Genomic DNA, 10,622 nt, shown 5'->3' on the forward strand with positions numbered 1-10,622 from the left:
TGATAAAATGACGACTTTAATTAAAGATTTATGAGTTGGTCTAACAAATAATAACATGGCATAAGAGTAGGTGAGATGATATTTATTAATATATTTGTCTTCTTTTAATCGAATTAGGGCTAGCAGCAGGAATGACTTAGGATTTTTCTTCTTTTACTTTATCTACTTCTACTTCTTCAATCCTATCATGGCTTCATCTTCTACTAAATCCATAAAATGGCTTGTGAAACATGAAGTCTTTTTTTGTATGTAGAAGGAATAATCATGCTTTGCCTGTTTAAAAGTTGGAAAATCTTTAGCTAAAGAATAATCACTGGTTAAATAGTGTACAATTTTCACATGGGAAGGAAAACCTTTTTCTACTAAAGAATAAAGATAATAATGGGAAGGAAGATTATTGGAAATACGGATGTTAGGGCAGTGTTATTCAGCTTTCCTGATTTTCGGCAACATTTCTAGATCACCTTGGAAGTTTCTCGTGCTATTGTGAATTGGTGGAATTTGTTCGGTTACAATCAAGGTGTGGGATCTTGTATCGAACGTTCATAAGGATGTTTTTGTTAACGGTTAAGGTTCGACATTTCGTTAAATTTGTTAATGCCTCACCCTTTGGGTAAGGATGTGTGGACGAGATGATGTAGTAGATCCAGAGTTAAGTATGTGTCGCCACTTGGGGGAGTACATTGTAGTAGTGTCTCGATTATGGATAGGAGGGGTACAAGTAGACCGAGTAAGATAACTTGATACCTCTTGATTAGTACCCATTTGGAGGTAAAAAGTCCATACCTTGGCTTTCCATTTCTTAGATATCTTATTTTGTGAGTTTATGGGTATTTTGGTGCAAAATGAGGGCCATTTTCGGGTTGAGCTTGTCCAGGGGGAGTAGTTGCAGATCTGGACTCCTCTAAGCCCTCGTGTGCATAAAGCTCAAGCTTTATGAAGCTTTGATCCTTCTTCATGCCCTAAACCCCTTCTTGAGCATAATTTTGGGTATTCTAGCCTTGTGAGGCCTTGCATGATCATAAAGTTAGCAACTTTACGTGGTCACTCCATGATAAGAGGTTAGATCTGGAGTTTTGAGCATTGGAATCGACCGAAATGAGAATTTACTAGAGAACTCAACGAATTTGACATCCAACTCGACGAGTTGAGAGAGTTTTTCATGTCTGTGGATTTAGAGTGAACTCGACGAGTTATTGGGACAACTCGACGAGTAGCTGGGGTTTTCCTGGTCTTCTGGACACTGTGCTGACTTGACGAGTTTGTGAGACAACTCGGCGTGTTGACTCGAGTTTTCCCGATTTTTCCTGAGAATAGAGGGAACTCGACGAGTCGCATAGATGCACTCGGCGAGTTGGGTCAACATGGATTGTTGACTCGGGCGTTGACTTCCATTGACTTTTAGGGTTTGGTTAAGACATAAGTGAGGAGACCATGGAGTGCTAAAATAGTCTTTCACCCTTTCTGAGAGTGAGGAAAGAGGTTAGCCTAACTTTGTAAGAGTTGTGATTATAAAGTATTAATTAGAGATAATAATATTATGTAGGCAGAGTCTAGACTGTGTAAGTCCCCAAAAATGCCTGTGTATCAATAAGATTCGTTTGATGGTGCGGAATCCCAATCAAACGGATGATGTCAGATCAAATAGAAGAGAAGGAGAAGAAGATTAATATGAATCTTGTATGATATGATTAGAATGAAGATCCGGATACAAGATTCACACACACTAACACACACTCTCTAGTTTCTCTCACACCTTAGAATGCACACACTTAAGCTCCTTGGTGTTCATCACTCTTTTCCTCACACCCCTCACCCTTATATATACATGAGAATATGGGCCGTAAACAGGGTTTACGGCCATAAACCTGTTTACGGCCGTAAACACCCATTGGGCCGTAAACATCTATATAATATTACATAACAAATCAATTTCCCAAAAATGTCTGTGTATCAATCAGATCCGTTTGATGGTGCGGAATCCCAATCAAACGGATGATGTCAGATCAAATAGAAGAGAAGGAGAAGAAGATTAATATGAATCTTGTATGATATGATTAGAATGAAGATCCGGATACAAGATTCACACACACTAACACACACTCTCTAGTTTCTCTCACACCTTAGAATGCACACACTTAAGCTCCTTGGTGTTCATCACTCTTTTCCTCACACCCCTCACCTCTATATATACATGAGAATATGGGTCGTAAACAGGGTTTACGGCCATAAACCTGTTTACGGCCGTAAACACCCATTGGGCTGTAAACATCTATATAATATTACATAACAAATCAATTTCCTAGAAAAGCAAAGTATAAACCATAATATTGACCCAACAATCTCCCCCTTGGTTTATAACTTTCTTTTCTTTTCTTAAATGACCCAACAAGCTCCCCCCTTAAAAGTAGCTGGCTTTTCTTGTTAATCTTCATTGGGAACTTGGCTTCAGCATTAATCTTCAATGAATGACTTCATATTGAGCGGTTGGGCTTTTCTTCAGAATTTAGCTTTGAATGCATGTTGGGTGAGGACGCTTGATGTACTGATTCTTGAAAGATAGCGCTTTCAGCTTGAGAATCTTCAGAGAGAACATCAGAGAGAACAAATCTTCTAGATCACATCAGCAGGTACAACGATAGCGGCAGACTGATTGAGGAGGCTTCAATGCAATCCATCACATAATCTTCAATTGCAACTTCACCTTGCTTTTGGGGTTGAAGGATTGAATGTTGAAAGGATAATCTTCATTTCTTGCTCCTTCGAATGTGAATTCTTCGATGCTCACGGACGAGGCTTTGGCTCAGAAATCTTCAACACAAACTCCATGAGTCTTATCTATACCTGAAATCACTTTTCAAGACAAAACAAAACTAAAAGAAAACTTAGCACACAAATTAAAACATAAACAAAAATATTTTTGGATTTTTTATTTTTCTAAACAAGAAATAAAACATTATTTTTGGATTTTTAATTTTTCTGATTTTTCTTTGATTTTTGAATTTTTCTGATTTTTTTTTCATAATTTTTAATTTTTAATTCTCCCCTAATATTTAAATTAGAAGAAACTATGAAAAATTTAACAAAAATAAAAATGATATCTAAATTTAAGAGTGATTTGGGATCAAACTTTTTAGATAGCCTTTATCCACTTATCGGTACCTTTCATATTCACATCTTTGTCTGGTCGATCGTCGGTATTGTTGTCCACTTAAACACGAAAAATTGTGACAAATTTAGGACATACTATTTGTTACAAGACAAGGTGAACTTAAGTTCCTAAAAATTATATCTGATCCTAATTCCTTAGATACTATATCTTAAGGACCATTCATCTGACGACGACCAGGGATATTGTTGTCCACCTAAATTGAGCAGCGAGATCTATAGACAATCTTTGAGTGTTCAATTTTAATTGTACTGGAACATGTTTCCCGCTTCCTGATATGCCCCCGCCATCAAGAACTTCCAGAGTACTCCTTACACCGGGTGAGCAGACAACCATTCAGAGAGAGGATAGATTCAGAATTCTATTACTTATTGCTTCAGAGGGGTTGAGAAGTAGAAGGTTGCATATGCTGTGTACCAGGTCAGATTAGAAGTCACGCAAAGGAGACAGCATATGGCTAACAGATAAGAAGTATTTCACATATATAACATGCAGAGAAATAGAGTTGCATATCTTGTCTACCAGGTCGGATTGGAAGTCACGCAAAGGAGACAACATATGAATAACAGACGGAAAGAAAGAAAATGATATTCTATAGACCTAATTTATCGGAATTTACCAGTCGCCCCATCCAACCGAAATTAAGGACAGAATCCACACATCGAGGAAGAGTTAAACCACGGTTCCAAGTACGGGTTCAATTAACGTGACGAGTAGATTCCCATATATATCTCCCTGCTCAACCTATCCGAGCATCGTATTGTCAGGCTGAATGGATCTAACTAGGTCAAGATTTGTCAAGTCTATAAATTTCCTAAGTTCAACTCTGCCTAGTCAAGTCCATTTAGAATCTTTCGTGCCTACCGACACATCAAACCAGAGCATAGACCCTTCAACTTCGGGTACATTACGCAGACTCAGGTTGCCTGTTATCACTTGATAATATCACTTCCCAAAACAACTCCCTCAAGCACATTTCATAACCAATATATTTTTTTATTTTATGATTTTCTGATGTTTTTGGATTTTCGAAAATTTTCTAATTTTTGTTTTGTTTTTATTTCTCCCCCTAAATTTGTGCATAGGAGAGAAACGAAAGTAAATGCGCAAATTTAAACTATCCTAAAACAAAAATTAGTCTTTAAAGCGAATCAGCTTAAGAAAAACTCAAGAGTATAGAGAAGAAAACTCAAACTATAAGTCACCGATTGAATTTGCATCCAGAAGGTCTGAGAACAGCACGCGTAATCTCAGAATAGATCCGAAAATTCTTCATGTCATTAAGCACTAACCCCGTTTGTGATCTCTTCCTTTCCCGCAAAGGACACATTCTCCCAAACAATGTTTTGAGTGTTGTACAGTTGAGAGATGCCTCCTATCATGTGCCTGGAACAGCTACTACCAACAAACCGAAGTCTGATGATATGCCTCTATAGCTGCTCCGACACAGAGCGGGATCAGTTGGTGTTTGGAACCCAGTCCATTTTGAAACTGGGTCGACTTTTGTCATCCTTGCACGGTACTTTCTCCCATGACATGTCCTGTTTATCACAAACAGAAGATGAAGAAATATTAGAGTCATTAGTTGATTTGGGAGATTGAGCCTTTGGAACCCATTTGTAGTTGGGTTTAACCCATTTCTTTTTCAATCTGATGGGCGGCTCAGTTCTTGCTTTTGATCTTGATGTCAGTCGTTGGGATGACTTTGATTTTGACTTCACGGGAGCATCTCTTGGATTAGACTTCTTGGCCGACATTCCCTTCTTGCCCTTGGGATTCAGATTCTTGGCCTTTGGAGTTTGATTCTTGGCCTTGGGTGTTGAATTCTTGGCCTTCTTGGCATTCCAGTCGTCAATGTCTGATCGTGATCTCGAGGGGTTTCTTTTGAAGTATCTCCCTCTTGGCGCGTTCTGCCAGCCTTGTGCATAGTAGGGAACGTATGCGCGATTTGGACAATTTCTGGCAATGTGTCCAGGTGTTCCACAGTGAAAACATGTCTTTTTCTTCACTGTGAAGTTGTTTCTTCCTGCCCCTAGTGGCATATCCTTGCCTTGTCTCTTGTTGTTCCCACATGCACACTTTGCCACAAGAACTCTGTTGCGTTGGAATTGGTGGCCTGTATTTCTCAACGGCAGGTTGATCAGAAACAGCTAAGTTCGAAGCAACAAATTCAGAGTTCAAGGAGATGTTGGTTTGTTCAATGGTTTTCTCCTTGTTCTAATCTTCTACTACTTTACCTGCACATGAAGCAGAAACATTAGTATTTTCAACTTGAATACCTCCTGACACAAATCCAGCTGGTTTACCATATCGAAGATGTGCCTCCCTGTCAATTTCTTCCTGTGTCATTGGGATGGATGTGTAGTTATGATTGAAAGGTGGAGGAACACTATCATACCCTAGACCCTTATTTTGATTATCTTTAAATTTTAATTGGGTTTCGAATAAGGACTCGACTGTCTGACTTGACGCGGTATAATTTTTGAAACTGACATTTGTTTTTCCACACTTAATTTTCAAGGCGTCAAGTTCTTCGGTTACAACATCAAGTTGTCTCTTAATATAGTCATAAAGTTCACATTTTTCATTGTATTTTGTCTCAATTCTCTTAAAATCCTTTGTTTTTTATTCTAACTGGGTCTTCAGGGGTTTCTGTCCTTTCCTGAGTTGATATCCTTCATATCTCAGGTCCTCAACTTCCCTACGTAATAAATCATTATGTTCACGAAGGAGTTTAATCGTATCTTCACTAGATAGCGTACATGAAACTTCACATGATTGAGAACATGAAACTTCATTGACCGGGAGGTTTGTGGAACTCATTGTTTTTCGACAATTCAAAGCGTTAAGTTCTTCAATTATATCAGCCAGACTAAGAGGATTGAGATCTTTTGTCTTTTTGATGTCAGCCACGTCCATATCCCATGATTTCGGAAGTGCATTCAGCAGCTTTTTGTTTATCTCAGATTTGGTCAAGACGATCCCAGCTATATTCATCTCAGTAGAGAGTGTGGTAAATCGCTGCAACTGAGCTTCCAGGGTCTCTCCAGGAATATAATCGAACATGTTAAAATTTTGTCTTAAAATCTCCTGACGACTCTCTTTCATGTTTTTCAAATCCCTCGTAAAGCACAACTACAAGTCAAACTTAAATTTAAAAATGCCCTTTGACTATAAACCTCAAAAGTCAACCTTAAAAGTCAAAGTTAAAAAGTCAAACCGAAAAGTTAAATTTGAAAATTTAAAAGTCAAACGAGAAAGTCAAAGTTTTTAAAGTCAAAGGTCAAATTTTAAAAGTCAAAGCTCAAATTTTAAAAGTCAAAGTAAAAAATTTAAGTAAAAAGTCAAAAATAAAAGTCAAAATTTAAAAACTATAATTTTTGGTTTGAAAAAGGAATTTAAAATTAAAGAAAAATCAATTTTGGGCTGAAAAGGACAAGAATGCGAAAGTTGGAAGCGCTAGGGAGTGTTTAAGTTTAAAATATGGGAGGGAAGGAACAAAGTCGTTGCTGGTGGAGTTGGTAAAGCGCGCTAACTTGTTGATCTGGAGGTCGCGGGTTCAATTCTCCGCAACCCCAAACTCGCTTCTATTTTTAATGCGAGGCGCTGATCAAGAGACCCTGAGCCGAGCCGTTCTTCAAGCCGCGCTCCACCAGTTCGATCCGCAAGCCGCTGCCGCAAACCGCCGGCCGCAAACCTCCTCCGGTCGTGAACACGTTTCCGGCCGTAAACTCCGGCCAGTAAACCCTTCAAACACCGTAAACTCTCCAAAAATCGCCGTTTTGACAAAAAACAGCGTTTTTTCACATTTTTTGCTCCAAAACTCGATCAAAAACTCGTTTTTACGAAAAACGCGAAGAAGAAACCCCCCTTCTTTTTGCGAGATCTATCCAAAAACGCTATTCTCTTTTCAAAATCAGATCAAATAAGCTCTAGATCTGAAAAAATTGATTGATACAACTTGGCTCTGATACCAATTGTAAGTCCCCAAAAATGCCTGTGTATCAATCAGATCCGTTTGATGGTGCGGAATCCCAATCAAACGGATGATGTCAGATCAAATAGAAGAGAAGGAGAAGAAGATTAATATGAATCTTGTATGATATGATTAGAATGAAGATTCGGATACAAGATTCACACACACTAACACACACTCTCTAGTTTCTCTCACACCTTAGAATGCACACACTTAAGCTCCTTGGTGTTCATCACTATTTTCCTCACACCCCTCACCCCTATATATACATGAGAATATGGGCCGTAAACAGGGTTTACGACCGTAAACACCCATTGGGCCGTAAACATCTATATAATATTACATAACAAATCAATTTCCTAGAAAAGCAAAGTATAAACCATAATATTGACCCAACAGACTGTTCGTGGGGTACTAGATCTACTTGCTTACTTACGAGGTGAGTCTTCTCACTATACTTACCTAAGCGGTAATATTATGTGATCGGAGGGTCTTATTTGAGTTATCGACCGGAGGGTCCTATGTGCTTATACTGAGTTATGTTATATTATGCATTTTGTCTTTGTGGTATATACTATATTATTCTGTGCCTTACTGATTTAGGACCAGAGGGTCCAATCCGAGTTGTGAGACCGGAGAGTCTTCACTGAGATACAGGACTGGAGGGTCCAACCCGAGCTACTAGACCAGAGGGTCTTCACTGAGACACATAATCGAAGGGTCCACACCGAGCAGTAAGATCGAAGGGTCCTCACCGAGACGAATGACTGAAGGGTCTATGTCGAGCTATAGCCATGAAAGGCTTATTATTTGTGTATTTAGTATTTTGGGGAACTCACAAAGCTTCGTGCTTACCATGTTGTGTGATATGTGTTTCAGGTACTTCTTAGGATCGCGGGAAGGCGCCGACTTGATTGTACACACCAATTAGAGATCATATTTTTGAGGATTTTATCAAACATTGTTGACTTGTGTTTTGACAACTTATACATTTTATGGTTTTGGGGAAATGTGATATTGAGTTTATGTGATTTTAAAAATGAAAATTTTCTTTGAGAATTTACAGTGTTACAAGTTGGTATCAGAGCCTTGGTTTCAGGGATTCGGATGCACCCTCGGGTATGTCTGGACTCAAACTGAGAATTTGAGAAAAAAAAATTTCTAAAAAGAAATGATTTTCTAAAATGAGTAAGAGCTTTCAAGAGAAAACGAGATGGAGTAGTGTACAATAAGCCAGAGTCCGATCGGTGATTTCCCAAAATACCATTACTTGTTTATATTATAAGATACTTATGAGATACTAGAGTTGCATGCTAGAGGATAGGCTAGGTACTTAAGGAATTTGGAGCTAGAGTTTCCTGATTCACGATGCCTTAGCCTAGGGGATGTTATTGATTGATATATATATATATATATATATATATACATATATATATATATATATATATATATATATATATATACATACATACTCGAAATAGGGAGAATTCCTAAGGTTCTAAATAGAAGATTGAGGGGATTTAACATGGTTCGGGTACTGTCACACCCCCAAACCGGAACGAAAAAAACGTTCGGGTGCGGAGGACGTCATGTACAGTATCACAACAGTTGTATAATAGGAATCAAAGCAAACACAACCATTACATTGATCAAGTAGAGTATTTACAACTATTCGATACATAGTTTGTATGACATCAAAATGATTAGTAAAAATATAAAAGATGTGACTCTAGGAAGCTCCGTTTTCTCAAAATCTTGCGGGTGTACCAGTTTTATCGGTTCCCTGAGAATACAAGTGATTTTGAAAGTGTATCAACATTTAAGTTGGTGAGTTCATAAGTATGTTTTAGTGCTGGAAACCTTGTCTTTGTACTTTGAAAATACTAGTGTGTTTCTCAAGAAAATTCAATATTTTCTTATAGTGAAAGTAATGTAGTCATGTATGTTTCTTGTATTTGTATACTATATTAGTGTACCCCATGTTAGAAAAACAGTGTATTGTATCTATATTTGTATGAAAAACCCTTGTATGTATGCCTGGATACCACCAGTTGTAGTGAAAGTAGTATACTGTAATAGTGCATGTATAAAACCTTAGTATGAAAACCTAGTATTGACCAATTGTAGAGTAAAGTAATGTATTACAGTAATGTTTGTATGAAAGCCTTGTATGAATGCCTAGTTACTACCAGTTGTAGTGTAAATAGTGTACTATAGTCTTATTTATTAAAATAAAACCATTGAAGTAAAGGTAATCCCATAAACATACTTGTTAGTTATAATGTTGTGAGTTTCATATAACCATTCTGATATGACCTAGTGACCGTTAAGACGTTCTTTAGGCGTCCGATAAATTATGACATTTGTCACCTCAAGTCTGCTGACGTAGCTGTTGCAAGAAACTCTGGTGTGAGATTGTCAGTCCCGTAGAGATATATACACAAATCTCACGTTCTCCCTTAGGGAGACTCTAGTTATACTTTATAGGATTTAGTTTCGTACCCTAAAGGATATTAATGAAGTAATGCCTCACAACCATGTATCAACTAGTTTACGTGTAGTGTTGTAGTGTTGTAGCGTTCTCTTGTATTTGAAAATGGTAAGTATTGCCTCGTATTAAAGTATCTTGTAGTGTAAAATAATTATACTTAAATAATTATTTTGTTAGAGTGAATATGTATCAATGTACTAGAGTAGTGAATCTCAAACTATACCTATTATAGTTTGATTGTGCGTTCTTGTTTAATGTATCATACTTAGTAAAATAATGTAATGAATCCCAACTATATCGACTATAGTTTAAATGTATGTTTCGTAGTGAAATAAAAACATCTGCAATTTAATTGTATAAGTAATTACCCTTATGCTCGACATATTACAAAATGGTTAAAATATATAAAATTATTTTTAGGAAGTGTAGCGAAGGCTTGTTTTGAAACAATTGCAAAGGTTTTTAAAATATTTAAAATTATTTGTATAAACACAATAGTCATTGTGTTTTACTTGTATTCCCCCCTAGAATATTTAAAAATGTTAAAAATGAAGGGGGTATGAAATCACTTTGAATGTGCATTGGCGTCAGAATTTAACGAGTTGTAGAAACGACCCCCGGGTAAGCGTATGCGTTAATAACGTTTCCCTAAAAATAATTGTATTCTTCGTCATGCTTAAATTAATAATAAATTAATTTAAATAGTGAATTGAATAATTAATTAAGTAAAGAATACTTACAAATTAATTTGGAATGTTTGGAAATAGGGGGTGGGGTAATTTCGTTGGGAAATTGAGTTTTCGGTGCGGGATTGGGATGAATTCGGTGTCTTCTTGTGTTCTTGAGGGGGTGCTTGAAGATTTGAAGAATATATGAAGATTTGAAGGTGGGTTTGATGAATTTGGTTGAAGATTTGAAAATGGGATGAAGATCTGGGTAAAATTCTTATGACTTTTGAGAGCAAATTTTGCAAGAGTTCGGTGGCA

The sequence above is a fragment of the Lactuca serriola genome, chromosome 7 (genome assembly GCF_051521515.1).
Source record: "Lactuca serriola cultivar US96UC23 chromosome 7, Lser_US96UC23_V15, whole genome shotgun sequence".
NCBI classification, from domain to species: Eukaryota; Viridiplantae; Streptophyta; class Magnoliopsida; order Asterales; family Asteraceae; genus Lactuca; species Lactuca serriola.